Raw genomic sequence first — 15497 nt, 5'->3', positions numbered from 1 at the left:
ATCACGCGCGAGGGGCGGGGAACTCTTAGTAATTCCTCCCAGATATTTCAGAGACAGGGGAAGCTGGAGGCGCAACAGCAAAAACGGCAGGGCTTGGCTCCCATCTAAGAAAGACAACCCCCCCCTCCCCGACACAACAGCTCCTGCCCTCCCTCCCCGCTTTGTCTGCGGCCTTCAGGAGCCCTTCCGCTTCCCCGAAGGCGGGGGTCGCCGCTGGTCTCCAGAGCAGCCGTTCTCGGAGCCTCTTCCTCCCTCCTGAGGCACTCTCGAGCCCAGCGCGGGCTGCCTGAACAGACCGTCCACTCCCCCCTACCATCTCTCTCTCTCCCCCCCCCCCCCTCTCTCTCTCACACACACACGGGCTGCAACATCTTCAGCGGGCGTTCTGACGTGAAAGGTGACGAGGATTATTTCGTCATCCGTGGCTGTCTCTGGCCCGCGGCTGCCTTCCTTGACCGTTGGACGTGAAGTTTCGGAGAAAAAAAGAAGAGGTCTAGAATAGTTTTTTCTTGAAGTATTCAGTATTTTGCCAGTACTTCGCCTTATCCGAGAGGAGTTTTAGTTTTTTTTCAGCGGTACTGAGCAATTTCTATGTAATCTCGAGACATTTCTCTCCTGGGCAGAGTGTTTAGAAATTCAGCTCCCTAGGATGCCAGAAGGTGCACTTTTCTTACCCTGCACCCACAAGAGCCGGGGTGGGTGGGGAAGATGCCTGAAAAGTCAAATGGGTGGCCACTGCTACACAAATGAAGCATCGCCCCTTTTTATATGCATATACAAAAGAGGCAGGACTTCAACTGGGTAGTTTGACCTCCTTCATAGATGCCCTACCTGTGTGCTTAAATTTCTTACATGTGAAAGATTTCTTATCAACCAACCCACATGTGATATTTGTCTGAATATTCTGTTTGACTTGCCCTTTCCCACAATTTATTATTTATAATTTGTGATGATTATTTTTATAATTATGACTTATAATTAGAATGAAAACCTTCATTCTATTTCAAACATATTACTTGCACTCAATAATAAAGGAATGACTTCTGCTGTAGCACTTTAAAGATAAACCTATTTAATGTTGCTTAAATATCCACAAATCCTGGTCATTTTAAGCAGGTGTATGTAATCCAGGGAATGAAATTATATGTTATATGCAATTTATCTTAAATTCTGTTGGCGATGAGGGGAGAGTGTTCTTGCATTGTTTATTCTTGTGTTGAGCAGAAATTCGTGCATTAATGAGCTGGTTAAGTGTAAAAAAGAAGCATTTATCTTTGTTCAATCAAGAGGTGTTAAATCTTCCAATATCTCTTTAATGGTGACACTGGTCTTATTTTCCTCAAGATTAGCTTCTTTGAGGTCAGTAATGAATATGCAGGGTTTTGTCTGAATTCAGAAAGAGGAAACACATATATATTTTAGAAATCATATATATATTAGCCTTAACCCAATAAGTGTTACATTCCTTTCCTTTTAATTTATCACTTTCTCTAAAAATATAGAATAAAACCTATTCCTTCTAACATATTAGCTATTTACATACTACTAAAACTCTAGTGTTGGTAACCTTTAACTGGGTGAAATGGGGCATCATAAGGCAAAACATTTTCAACCAAGGTATTTCAAACGGGCTCTTACAAAATGCATCCAAAATCTGGGAGCTATGACTCCTGTGGAACTGAAATTTGGCAAATTTAATGAAGTACAACATAAAAATTATTGGAAAGCATTTGATGATATGATATAAAATTCCATAAAACATTTCCTGTGGTCAACTCTTGACTGTATTATACAGTTCAACATGAGCTACTTTCAAGGCATATACATCTCTAAATATTTCCCTGAATTTTTAAGACCTTGTCCAGTGAAAGCAGTACATTAGAAGTCCTGAAAGCATCATTTTCTATGTCTCCTCTCAGAAACTCCTTTACAAGTTTAACACCTCTCTTTTATAAACGTAAAATAAGAAAGCTATCCAAGTCATTCTTCTGATATATTACTTGTAGGTCCCCCTTTAATTATTAAAATATCAGCAGGTTTCATTTGTAAATTTAGTGTAATATTGTTTTTCCATTTCATTCTTGTAGCCCGACATTCTAAAATCCATTTTCAGATTCACATTCAAATCGGCATCAATCTGTTTTATCAAGTAAAATCTTTGTCTTCCATAATTTTCTCTGAATCCTTTTTTTAAATAGGAGACATTCTTAACAGTAATTTCCTAGTGCATTATTCTGAAATATTAAACTTGCATTCTTCCAAAGTCAAATAAAGTTGCTTCATTCTGTATCAAGGGGTCTCTTCTCCTTTTAATTTTCTGTCTCCCTCGGGTCAACTTTCTAAGTCTCTTCCTATTATATTTTCTTCCTAATAAACAACACTTTTATATGGGAAGATTTCTTACAGTTGTATGTGTGTGTGTGTATGTATTTTGTAAAAATTTAAACAACTCATAGGAAGTATTTTTGTGATTAATTTTAGAATCTTATTTCAAATCCATCCAGTCCTATATTTCATTTATAACTTTTTGGTTAATTGGCTAGCACCTGCCTATCTGTCTGTATCTGGAAGTCCCACAGGATCTTAGCTTTCTTATTATCTATGACTTTCTGTGGGATCTCCCATCTGAACTTCTAGCCGAGTGGTTCTCAACCTTTTTAATGCTGCGACCCCCCAACTGGTCGTAAGTCGAGGACTACCCAACCGGTCGTAAGTTGAGGACTTTCCCTGCCCGGGAGCACTGCGCATGCGTGGTGTCGCCCCCTGCGCCAGCCAAAGTGTAGCTGGCAAGCGGCAGAGACAGCGCAGGCTGACCACCGGCTGGGCCACCAGCTGGCCCAGCCCAAGGGAGATAAGGCACCCACTGGGCCCCACGCTCGCCAGCAACCCTCCCTGCGCCCGCCGGCCTCCCACCTCCCACCCCTGGCCCTCTTTTACTTACATTTTTAATAGTTGCTCAGCAGGGAGGGGTGGAAACTTTCAGACAGCCTGCCTTCGCTGCAGACAACTTGCAGCACCGTTTGCAGAATGGGACTTTTGACGGGCTCAGCAGGGCAGAGACAGCCTCGACAATTCCTATTGGCTTTTGAAAGCCAATAGAATTAGACTCTATTCAAGAGAGTCTATTCTATTGGCTTTCAAAAGCCAATAGAGTAAAAGGGAGTAGCACAGCTAAGGAAAAGGGGAAAAAAATGGCGGATTGCGTTGTTTGGAGACCCCCGTGAAATGGTCATTCGACCCCAAATGGGGTCCCGACCCACAGGTTGAGAACCACTGTTCTAGCCCATATTCTGTGCAGATGTTCCTGTACACACAAGTAACTAGTTGATCATGCCATTCAGTGTATGCTTTTCCTGTCTGCATCTTACACTGTCTCTGAGGCCTCTCTCCATTGTCTGCACCTTGGATCCTGTCAGGTGTGGTAGGCTCCTCCTTCTATGAGTCTGGTGCTTAGTGCTTGTTTTGTGCTGCTATGATCAGTGCCTCAGCACTGTCTTTTAGTGCAGCCTTTTCTAGCCACTAGTGGGATTTCCCCATGTCTGCCACCTCAGCTATCTGCCATGGCATTTCCTCTGTTTGATCTCCCTACCATGTCTGCTGCTGCCTCAGGCATTCTCTCAGCAGCTCAGCTTTGGGTTCATCTTACTGATGCATTCCTGGATGCTTGGGTTTTGTCTAGGACAGAGGCTTTGACACACCATGCCCCAACTGCCCTGTTTCCAACTAGTGTACAGTCTCTAGGTGTTGAACTTGGGGTGGAAACCTCTGTACTTTGTGAGGAATCACCGGATCTTCACATCGCTAACTTCTATTTCCTTCTTTAGCCAACTCACAATACTGGCAAAGAATCTGATGACATACATCAGGACATACATATTGATGGCATGGATCTTCTTCTCATTGAGCCTATGCAGAACAGCAGCTTGGTACCGATAAATGCCACTCTTGATAGCCACTTATGTGAACGGTCTTGAGCTGACTTCAGTGTTGAGCTCCACACTTGCACTGACTTCTTGAGAAAAGTCCTGTTGACTTGGTTTAGCTCCAGGCATTCACAGATCCATGTGTGTGGCATTGAGTTGTAGGTTTTCCTATGCTCAATCCAGGCTGTGCTCAGATTGATTAGACCTAGAACCTTGGGCAACTGCTTTATCTATGAGCAACTGGTGTCTTGAGCCTCCAGTGTCATTCCCAATGCCCTTTTGAGCTGTGCTCATGTACTAACCTATATGGTCCTATAGCTTGGTGGCTATGATGCCTGATAGGACTTTTCATGTAGTTGGGGAAGCAGGTTATTAGTCGATAACTGGATGGTGCTGTTCCCTTGTGGGGGCCTTTTATGATCAGCACTGGCCTTCTTTGTGTTAGCCAGTCTGGGTAGGATCCTGCTGCTAGTAGCTGGTTTGTATGTAGCATTCCATCAATACCAGGTTCTTGTGTTTCCTCCATGAATGGTTTGTTCCAGTAGCCCCACTTATTCTTCAATATCTGATGCAGACTTTGTTAATCTGGGCAACATCTGAACTGGCATGACTCTCCTAGTTCTCATATTTTGAGGTAGGCAGATGAAGCCCAAGGACCCAGGACCACCTACTGGTAAGGGAGGTACCTGCTGGGATTTGGACCCCATAGAAGGAAACTCACCTGATATAATTAAACTTGCCCTTCTGAAGGTTCTTAACATTCAAAAAGCCATTAACAAGCAATTTCCTAAAGTGGTTAAGAAAGGAAACCCGTCTGTTTGAAGGCACCATGGCCTGGGCAACATGATTTTCTCCCTGGCTCCAAGAGTTCAAAAACCTGCCAAGGTCCACTGATTTCCAATCTCCTCATCGAGAGCCTCTATATGGAGCACTTGTGGGTGATCCTGGTTTTCTCCTTGTTCCGGAGAGAAATTATGAGGAGTTGATCCATTCACTGACTGCTCCTTCTACTATGGCCATCAGCTCCATTTCTGTCTGCCATTGCTTCCTCAGAAGGGAGGAGGCCCTTTCATATTTATGAACGCTCCCTGGTGCGGTGGTTTGGGTGGGCCTCTGGCTGGTGCTGGGCTTGAAATAGAGGGAAAGTGGCAGCAGGCTTAAGATTATTGAAGACCACCACTGCAGAGTGCTGCTTCAACTTTCACACAGGCATATGCCCCTACTGCTTGCCCACAGCACCCACCTCCCAGCCTGTAGCTGCCACCTGCCGGCCTACTTAACTTGGACTCTTATCTCTTCCTCATAGAAGCTACATGAAAGCCTCATTTAACTACCCATGCAATCCTGGTTATGACAGCAACTGTGACTGCCACCATTTCAATTGCTAAGTGATGTGGTCATGTGACATCACACTTTATGAACATGTTGCTTAGCGACATATTGAGGAAATGGCTAGGGCCTAGATATTGAGAGGTAACTCTTGACTTTTGCTCCAGTCAAGAGCAAAAATTCATATCAAATGAAAATGGAAGTTTTCCAGTAAATTAGTATTATATTTTTTTCCAAGATAGAATGTTTCATTTTTGATTTAATATTAAGATGTTATCTAACCTTTTTGGACTGGTTTATGTAGAGCCTGATAGAACTGCAATCTTGATTATCTTGTTTACTATATTTGGAGTTTTTGACTTAGTTGTAATTATACTGCAATACTTGCAGTTACACACCTAAGGAAGCATTACATTTTATTGATTCCTTTTTAATAGATGTGTATAACTAGCATTTATAAATGACAATGTCCTCTAGTTTTTTTGTGGGCACTCTGCTTATTTAATTCAGAAGGACTCTAGATTCTAAATTAGAACAATGTAGTTCTAAGAATTGTGGTTAATGAATGTAAAATTGCAGCTGATATGTTTTACCTAATAAAGTCTTTAAGAATATCTGACATATGGAACAGCAATATTATAGAACATGTGTCAAGGTGGAGTTAAGCAAGGAAACATTTTTTTAAGGAAAAGAAGAAATAAATAAAAATCAAGAGGATATTTGGAAGCTGTTAGGGTTGTAATTGTTAATTGATTCTCTTTTTAAAAAATCTTTGCTGAAATACACTTTTTCAAAAGCTGCATTGTCCTGATACTTTCCTATTTATCATTTTTAAGAGCTAATTTTTGTTGGAACCTATTGTTGCCTTATTTATCTATTTATTTATATATTAAATACCTGTGCTGGTATTATATAATATATAATCTAGGACTTGAAATAATAAAGAGATATTTATAAAGTTACTTTAAAAAGTGGGGTGGGGGGAATCCAAAACAAGAACACAAAAAGTAACTGCAGATAGATTGGTGGTGTAGTTCATTTTTAATCTGTACTCTTGCTCCTGGAAAACATCAAAGTCTGTTTTCCTGGTAAAATGTCATAGCAACAGCAACTATTCTATTTTCTTGCCTATTGAGTACGTAAATAGTATAGCAATGGATCTGTCTCTAACATTTGAGAAGTTCCTATTCATCAGAATCTATTATTAATATTCAAATTGTTTTTCACATTGAAGATTCCAAAGCCTGGCATACCATACAATGTTAGCATTTAGAAGTGCCCAAATTATGTTTGAGATTCTATTCCTGCATAATAAACCTACAGATCACAGATGCTGTATGTGGCCTTGAACACATAAGAGTGACTGATGATATTGTGAATGTAATCCACAAAAGAAATCATCCATATATTATAATTTCATATTATAAATTAATGCATACCTGGAAAGAATGCACTCATAGTATTTACAAATCAGAGTGAACATGGTAAAAAAGACTCATGTAATTTGAACATGTGTCCAGGAGTTCCCATTTTCCCCATTGGATCAAATGCAAGCTGCTGGATAAAGGAGTCTATTATTTTCCCCAAACCTTTTTCCATTGTATATCTCTGTTTTTCTTATTAAATGGCAGAAACCTATAGGTACATATTTCTTTTGTCCTAGAGGAATAAGCAGCGTTCAGGGCCAGGGGAAAATATTAGCTGGAAAAATGACATGGGGAAAAGAATGAAAACTTATAACTTGAGCTAAATCTGTTTAGGGAACTGTGTGAAAATCTCAAAAAGGATACATATAGGAAGTAGAAGGAGAGTCTGGTCACCCACCAACTGTGTTTGGGATTCCAGATAGGCAGAGCTAGGACAAATTAAGAAAGGACTAGAATGAGCAAAGAATGTTAGCAACTATAAAATTATGCTGAAAATACTGTACTGTAGGAAGAGAAAAGAACACTGCCAGCATTGCAGTCAACATAGTAACAGATTAACAGATAGCAGCATCTACTACTACAAGGAAAACTTAACCTACTCTTGTTTAGGCTCAGATTTACTTCACTGAGAAGAGGACCTGCATTCTACCAGGCAATTACAAAAAGCAGCTTGGGGGAACAGGATTCTAGCTTATAGAAATGAAGGATATTTACTCTCCTTGAATACTTCATTTCTCCATTGCAATCTAGAGCAGCGGTTCTCAACCTGTGGGTCGTGACTCCATTTGGGGTCGAACGACCATTTCACGGGGGTCGCCAAACAACGCGATCCGCCATATTTTTGTCAGCCGGCGCAGGGGGCAGCACATGGGGGCGCCGCCGCGCATGCGTGCCGTGCAGGGGGCGCCCCCGCGCATGTGCACCATGCAGGGGGCGCCGCAGGGGGCGCCGCTGCGCATGCACGCTGTGCAGGGGCAGCGCATGGGGGCACCGCCGTGCATGCGCGCCGTGCAGAGGGTGGCCCCGCGCATGTGCACCGTGCAGGGGCGCCACGGGCGCCGCTGCGCATGCACGCCGCGCAGGGGCAGCGCATGGAGGCAGCGCCGTGCATGCGCGCCGCGCAGGGGGCGGCACCGCGCATGCGCGCCACCTGCTTATGACCAGGGTCGCCGTATAAAAAGGTTGAGAACCACTGATCTAGAGGTATACTAGAGGAGCTTTCTCCTGACTGCTATCCATTGTCTCTGAGAAATCCTGGAGAAAGATTTAAATACCAGTTGAGAGAGAGAGTAGAAATACCGTCCCCTATCTTCAGAACAGGAAAAAAGAAGAGTCGAGAAACTATAGACCACACATGATACTTTCAAAGTCATTGGCTTCATTCTCAGACTGTCAGAAACATTTTTGTGGTGCCCCTCAACCATCATCACTATTATTGCCCTTGCATTGCTTAATATTCACTGCAAATAGTAATTTCTCTGGGTCATCAATGGGAAAACGAAGTTTCAGAATTACTGCATAGTTCTCCTCCAGAGAAGCAATATACCTTGGATAAAAAAAAAATTCCATTTTACTCTTAAAATTGGTATTGAATGGCTTAGAATATTCTAATTCTAACAATTCTATAATGAGAGACCCATTGTGGAAAAAAAAAACAGATTTCCTTGATAAAGTTAAGTTCAAACTAATTCCCAAAGGGCAAAGATTGAAGTACTAAGTGCATTTTAAATGGAAGTGGGCAATCTTGTAGCATGAGCAAATTTAGGGTAGCAAGTTGAAATCTGGGACCACCAGGGGAGCATTCTCAGTACTGCATGGTTACCTAGAAAAAGAGAGTTCTGGGATCTTAGGGTGTAGATCAGTTGGTGATGCTAGGTGGAGAGCTCTAGATTTTTTGGACATGGGGAACTTTTTGGACAAGCCAAATTGCTGAGAGACAAGCTTCAGATGGAATAAAATGGAACCAAATATTGGCATGTAATGTGGGAAAACATTTTTTAAACTAATGTCTCAGGAAATCCAACAAGTGCTGAATTAGAATAGGATAAGAGCAATGTTGAATTAATATATCAATAATCAGGAAATGAAAAGGAGATTATAAGGACCTGCATCAACTAGATCTCCCAAGAAAGCAGAACTCTTTGAAACGGGCATTATTTCAAAAGGAAACTTTTACTGAGAGTTAGTGATGGCAAGAGAGCAAAGCAAGGTCTAAAGGTTAGGCGTGGAAAGGATTACATCAAAAGGCAATTCAAAACTCCTCCCCTCAGTGTCCAACCATCCGGTTGAAATCCAGCCAATCCACAGGTGCCACAGTGTTATGGGAAGCTGGAGATTTATGCCCCACCTCAAGGTCTCTATCGGTTTCATTTCCCAATGGTCCCAGGCTCCGTCATCTGGAGATAAGACAGATGTTTTCAGGTCACATTCCTCTCACCCAGAGGAAGGGCATCTAATACAGAGCAGAGCAGAGCAAAGCAAAGCAAATAACAATCCCAATGCAAGCACCTTCCCCCAACAATATGGCAAGCCCCAAAATACGTAGGCAAAATAAAGGAAGAAAGAAAGGGAAGGATTAAAGGCAAATACATTTGAGGGGCTCTGACAGAGACAATAAAATGATAAATGCTCATGTCAACAATATTGTTAAAAAATAATGGCCAAGTAGTAAGAGGCAAGAAGGGGTCATTTTAATATTTTATGTATTAAACAAATTTATATGGCCGTCTAACTAAAACAAAGGTGAATCTGGGTGGCTTACAACATTAAAATCCCACAGCATAAAAATCCATAAAATTTCCCCACCTCATGGCATAGTTATTCTAAACAGCCTGCTTAGAGTTACCCAGGCCCTTCCCAGTCAGGGGGAACCTGAAGTTCATCTTCAGGGCTCTGCTGAGAAATTCTCAGTACACCTGGCAAATAAAATCGCTCAGATCCATTCTCAGTTGGAGACCAAGTGTGGTACAGATGCTTTGTAGATCCTGGGGTACAGACTTTCTCAAGCCACACAAGAGTGTAGATGATACTGAACTATTTATAGTGTAAAAACTAAAAATGATGATGAAAATCTCCAGAGAATCTCTTTAAATTGGAGGACCAACACAATTTGAAATATAATTCAATTTAAATACGTGCAAATATATTGGGGCACCTCCCTGACCTCCCCATCTTCTTATATATATGAAAAATGGCCAACATTGTAGTGCCCTCATATAAATGTATGATATTTCCATATCTAAAATAGTGTGTAGAGTTCTTGTCAGCACGCTATAATAAAGCTTGAAAAATGCAGATGAGGGCAACCAAATGATCAATGAGGATGATTTTTTTTTTTTTATAGAAAGAGCTAAACTATCTAGCACTGCTCAGCTTGGTTAAGAGAAGACAGAAGATGACAGGATTGAAATATATAAAAGAAAAAGAGTAAGAAATGAACACAGGGAGTGTCCCTCTCTCTCCCATTTTATAAAACTCTAGAACCAGAGGACAGCCAATGAAGCTGATTGGAAAAGTATTTAGACCAGACAAAAGGAAATACTTCTTTATACAATGCATAATTTGAGATAATAGCCATCAACCTGAATAGCATTAAAAGGAATTTGCTACAGCCACCAAAAGAGCTAGACTATTTCTAGTACTTCCTTGGTTTGATGGTCAATTAATTAGTATAAATAAAGTTCTATAACTCTGTAAGTTAACAATATAATTTTCAATTAAGCAAAATTAACAGAAATACCTATTCTTCTAACATAAGGCAAACAAATCAGGTTTCAGGTAGCCTCCTCCTAGTCAGTAGAATTTCTTGAATGTCAGGCTTAGCAGTAAAACACAGAATTCTTGACTTAGTACAGCTTAACTTGGCCCTAAGCTAGAATTTGGCAGAAATCTCCAGACTGCACCTTGGATATGTAACAATCTCAATTGTAAAGAAGAATTAATAAACCAGTTGATTGCCAGTATAAGGATGCAGCATGATTTACACTCATTGCTTTTCTCCCTTGCTCTTTCCATGAATTAATAGACACTTTGCTTAGTCCTTGGTGGCCCTGAAGCTAATGGGTTATTGAATGTTTACATAATTGCAATTTTCGCTTAACAATTTCTGTCTGTCTTTACTCTTACAGATGGCCATTTGTTCTGGCCTCCCACTGCCTACCTTACATTTCCTTGAAAATGGTATCTCTGCAAAGATACATCAGGCTGCTGGGATCCAAGTACGATGCTCTTCTAGCCTTTGTTGTACTTAAAGTATGTTGTCCAAATCGTACCCCAGCTGCCTAGCACTCTCTTAATGTTAACAGAAATACAAAGGGCACTTACTCTTTGGGGGGGGGGTGTCTGGAAAGTCCTTGAATGTGGTTCTGTTCTGGGCCAGAGGTTAATATGAGTGTGATATGTTGGTGGGACCTTTCCACTAACATTTTTTAAAATTTTATGTAGTCTATAGTTGCTTTAATCTGGGCTGCCTGTCTTTGTGGACTTTCATTGTTTTATGTGTTTTAGCGTTTTTTGTGCATTTTGTAGGCCCAGAGTTTTCTGGAGAAGGCTGCCATGTCATTTTGAATAAATTAACTTAAATTAAAAACAGGGAATGCTGCATGTGGCATCACTATGACAACCTATTAAGAATTACTTATTATCTTCGTTCCTCTTCTCTGCTCTGCACTCTTCTTAAGGCCTTGGCATCTTTTTTGTATTGTGGTGACCAGAACTGGTTGGAGTCTTCCAAATATGGCCTCCCTGGTGAGGTAGAGAGCAGTACTATCACTTTCTGTGCTCTTGATAATATCTATCTCTCTGTTGATGTAACTAGGACTGCCTTGGCTCTTTTGGCAACTGCAGCACATTAATGACATAGTTATGTGGTGGTCCATTAGGACACCTAGATCTCACTTTGAGGGAGATGGGCAGTAAAGAAATGTGAAAAATAGATAGATGATAGACAGACAGACATTTCTGTTGAGCTAGGTACTGTTAATCCTGTACCTGTGTGCTGTTTTTTTCCTACCTAAGTGCAGGGCCATAATTTTCTTACCACTGAACTGCATCTTGTTGGATAGGGCCCAATGCTCAAGTCTATCAAGATCCTTCTGAATTTTGAAACTATCTTCTAATATATTAGAAATTCCTCCCAGCTTTATGACAAATTTGATGAGCATTCCCTTCAGTCCCTTAGGATATATAATCTAGGTCATTTATGAAGATGTCGACGAGCACTGGGCCCAAGAGGCACCTCACTGCATGCTTCTATTCACATAGAGGTAATTCCATTGAGGGTCACATTCTGAGTGTGGTTGGTCAAACAACTGCAGATCCCTTTGGTAGTGGTATTATCTATCCCACATTGCTCTATCTTACCAAGAAATAGGGTGTGGTTTATTTTACCAAATGCCTTACTGAAATCTAGGTATACTGCATTTGCAGCATTTCCTTGGTCCACTAACTTAGTCACTTTATCAATGAAGGCAATAAGATTTGTTTGGAACGATCTGTTCTTAATAAACTTATATTGGCTTCTGTTAGTCACTTTGCTCTTTTCGAGGGGCTCACAAATCTGCTGCTGCAGGATTTTTTAGGATTTTCCTAGGTATTGATATCAAGGTAGTTTCCTGGATCCATTTTTTTTTTAAAAGTTGGAACCACATTATCTCTGGCAGTTCCCTCCATCTCCAGGAGCTCTCAAAGATTTTATTCATTAACTTCAAGATCACATCTGCCAGCTACCTGAGTAACTGGGGATATAAATAAACTGATCTAGGAGACTTTTATTCCTTCAAAGCAGCTAAGGATTCTTTTACCAATTCCTTACATACAGTATATCTGTAGGTAAATAAACCATAAAATGGTTTGTTCTGGTAGAGTGGAATTGATGAATACTGACTGGGAAAGTATGGTGTAATTATGAATGAAAGTTCTAAAATATAATTGCATATTATGAACTGGTGTTATCTAAATTATTGTGAATGTATAAAAGTAGAAATTTACAGGTTGATGATAGTTGCTTATTACACCCAAGCGAATGGTAAGAATGGAAGAACATGGAATGAGTTTGGGAAAAGTTGTAGAACTTTTTGAATGAATGCAATTTGGGGAAAATATTCTGTTATATGATATCAATGGAGGGGAAATGAGATGAGAGAGTACAGAAAATGTTGGAGACCCAAAAATGAATAAAGACAGTGATTGGTGACTAACAGGCATTTGCTTAGAGAAAGATATTTGTTTAAACTAGTGGTTCTCAACCTGTGGGTCAGGACCCCATTTGGGATCGAACGACCATTTCACGGGGGTCGCCAAACAACGCAGTCCGCCATTTTTCCCCCTTTTCCTTAGCTGTGCTACTCCCTTTTATTCTATTGGCTTTTGAAAGCCAATAGAATAGACTCTCTTGAATAGAGTCTAATTCTATTGGCTTTCAAAAGCCAATAGGAATTGTCGAGGCTGTCTCTGCCCTGCTGAGCCCGCCAAAAGTCCCATTCTGCAAATGGTGCTGCAAGTTGTCTGCAGCGAAGGCAAGCTGTCTAGAAGTTTCCACCCCTCCCTGCTGAGCATCTACTAAAAATGTAAGTAAAAGAGGGCCAGGGGTGGGAGGTGGGAGGCCGGCAGGCGCAGGGAGAGTTGCTGGCGTGTGTGGGGCCCGGCGGGTGCCTTACCTCCCTTGGGCTGGGCTGTGGTCGGCCTGCGCTGTCTCTGCCGCTTGCCAGCTATACCTTGGCCAACGCAGGGGGCGGCACCATGCATGTGCGGTGTTCCCGGGCAAGGAAAGTCCTCGACTTACGACTGGTTGGGTAGTCCTCGACTTACGACTGGTTGGGGGTCGTGGCATTAAAAAGGTTGAGAACCACTGGTTTAAACTATGTGGATTAAACATAAGTGTATTTGGATAGATACAGAGACATGGCAAAGAATGAACATTCATTTAAAAGTATTTATTTATTTATTTGTTTGTTTGTTTGTTTGTTTATTTATTTATGATAAAAGATGAAGGATACAAAGATAATGTGAGATTCTGAATTTAGTACTTACAGTATTTTGTATGATATCAAGAATAGATCCTGGGGAAAATATAACATGGAATTAAAACAAGAGAGAAAGAAGAGTGAAACAATTATTGGAGGAAGAAAAAATATAAGCCCAATATGGAAAAAATGGTAGAAGATAATCTCCCAACATGAAAAAAGGAAATTGGACATAAGGAAAGAGGATGTGGAACTACTTATTAGAATAATTTACTTTCCTCCCTTAGAGGTCAGGATGTTTTATATAAGTCATCAATGATGTTTGTTCTTTTATATTTAATTTCACTTTGGAACTTTACTTCTGTTTGATTTGAAATTTCAACTATATTTTTTGTGTGAAAGAGGCTGGTGTTGAACATAAATTATTGTAATAAGCTAGTGATATTCTACTCTTTATTGGCAAATGTCTAAGTTTTCTACTAAAGTTTAAGAATAAAATACAACAGATTGATAAACTATAAAATTATATGGTTAACTGATTCAGTTGCCCAGAGTCACCTTATGGGGGAGATGGGCAGTATAAAAATTTAGTAAAGTAAAATAAATTGGACTATATCTTATATACTTTTCATAGGATATAAGGCATACATAGTAAAGTATAAAGATTGGGATGTTATGCATCGTTTGAATTCTATTTCATTTTAATTATTGTTATTGATATTAATAGCTGGTAAAAATGCTCCTATGGCGGTTATCTGGTTAAAATGAATTTTACTCTAATATTGAAATATGAAGAATATATTACTCTATATATAATTTTAACTTCCTTGTAAAGAAATTCTTATTTTATTTAGATTTGGGGCAGGACTTATATTTTGACATTTATTTCTTTCCAGAATGTAACAGAGTTTTTTTTTTTTTTTTTTTAAAAATCTTTAGATTTATTGATTTACACTATCTAGTAAGGGACTGGCTCTGTTTTTACTAAAAAAAACCCCAGTTGTTTATTTTCTCCAGTAAAAGCTGCAAGCTATATTTGGAATATATTGAGAAGAAAGCTCACATTTGATCTTGGCAGATTCAAATTTGGGGACAATCTATTCTTCAGAATTGTAGCTAAACAATTGTGCAAAATTGTCCAAAAAAAAGGAATAAATACTTTAGAATACCTTATTTTTGATCACTATTAGAAATCTTTGCAGTGGTATGAGAAGAATTTATATTGTCTAAAAATGCTGAATGGCCATTCAATTAAACTATATTTGACTGTACTATTTGGATAGGAGACATTAGCCGTGTCCTAAATTATTATCACTGGAAAGAGTTTTGGAAGATTCTAAAAAAAGGTTTATAAAATATACAAGTAAAGAATACTGATACTAGTTGATATAGGTGATTTGCAAGATAGTTGGAAGGAGGAGTTGGAAATTTTTATTTTAGTAAGTTAATGAACTATTCTTTAACAAACCTGGGTTGTATAAACAGAGGCATAGAATCAAGATCATGCAAAGTATTAGTACTGCTTTATAAAACCTCAGTAAGACCACACCTGGAATACTGCAACCAATTTTGATCACCATATCACAAAAAAGATGTTGAGACTTTGGAAAAAATCCAGAGAAGAGCAACTAAGATGATCAAAGGCCTGGAGACCAAAACGTATGAAGAACAGCTGCAGGACTTGGGTCTGGCTAGTCTAAAGAAAAGAAGAAATAGAGGAGACATGATAGCAGTTGTCCAGTATTTGAGGGGCTGCCACAAAGAAGAGGGGGTCACGTTATTCTCCAAAGCACCTGAAGGCAGGAAAAGAAACAATGGTTGGAAACTGATCAAAGAGAGAAGCAACCTGGAATTAA

Source organism: Crotalus tigris, unplaced genomic scaffold (assembly GCF_016545835.1).
Source record: "Crotalus tigris isolate CLP2741 ecotype Arizona unplaced genomic scaffold, ASM1654583v1 scf7180000024339.11422700, whole genome shotgun sequence".
Lineage (NCBI taxonomy): Eukaryota > Metazoa > Chordata > Lepidosauria > Squamata > Viperidae > Crotalus > Crotalus tigris.
Note: the sequence above shows the minus strand (reverse complement) of the source record.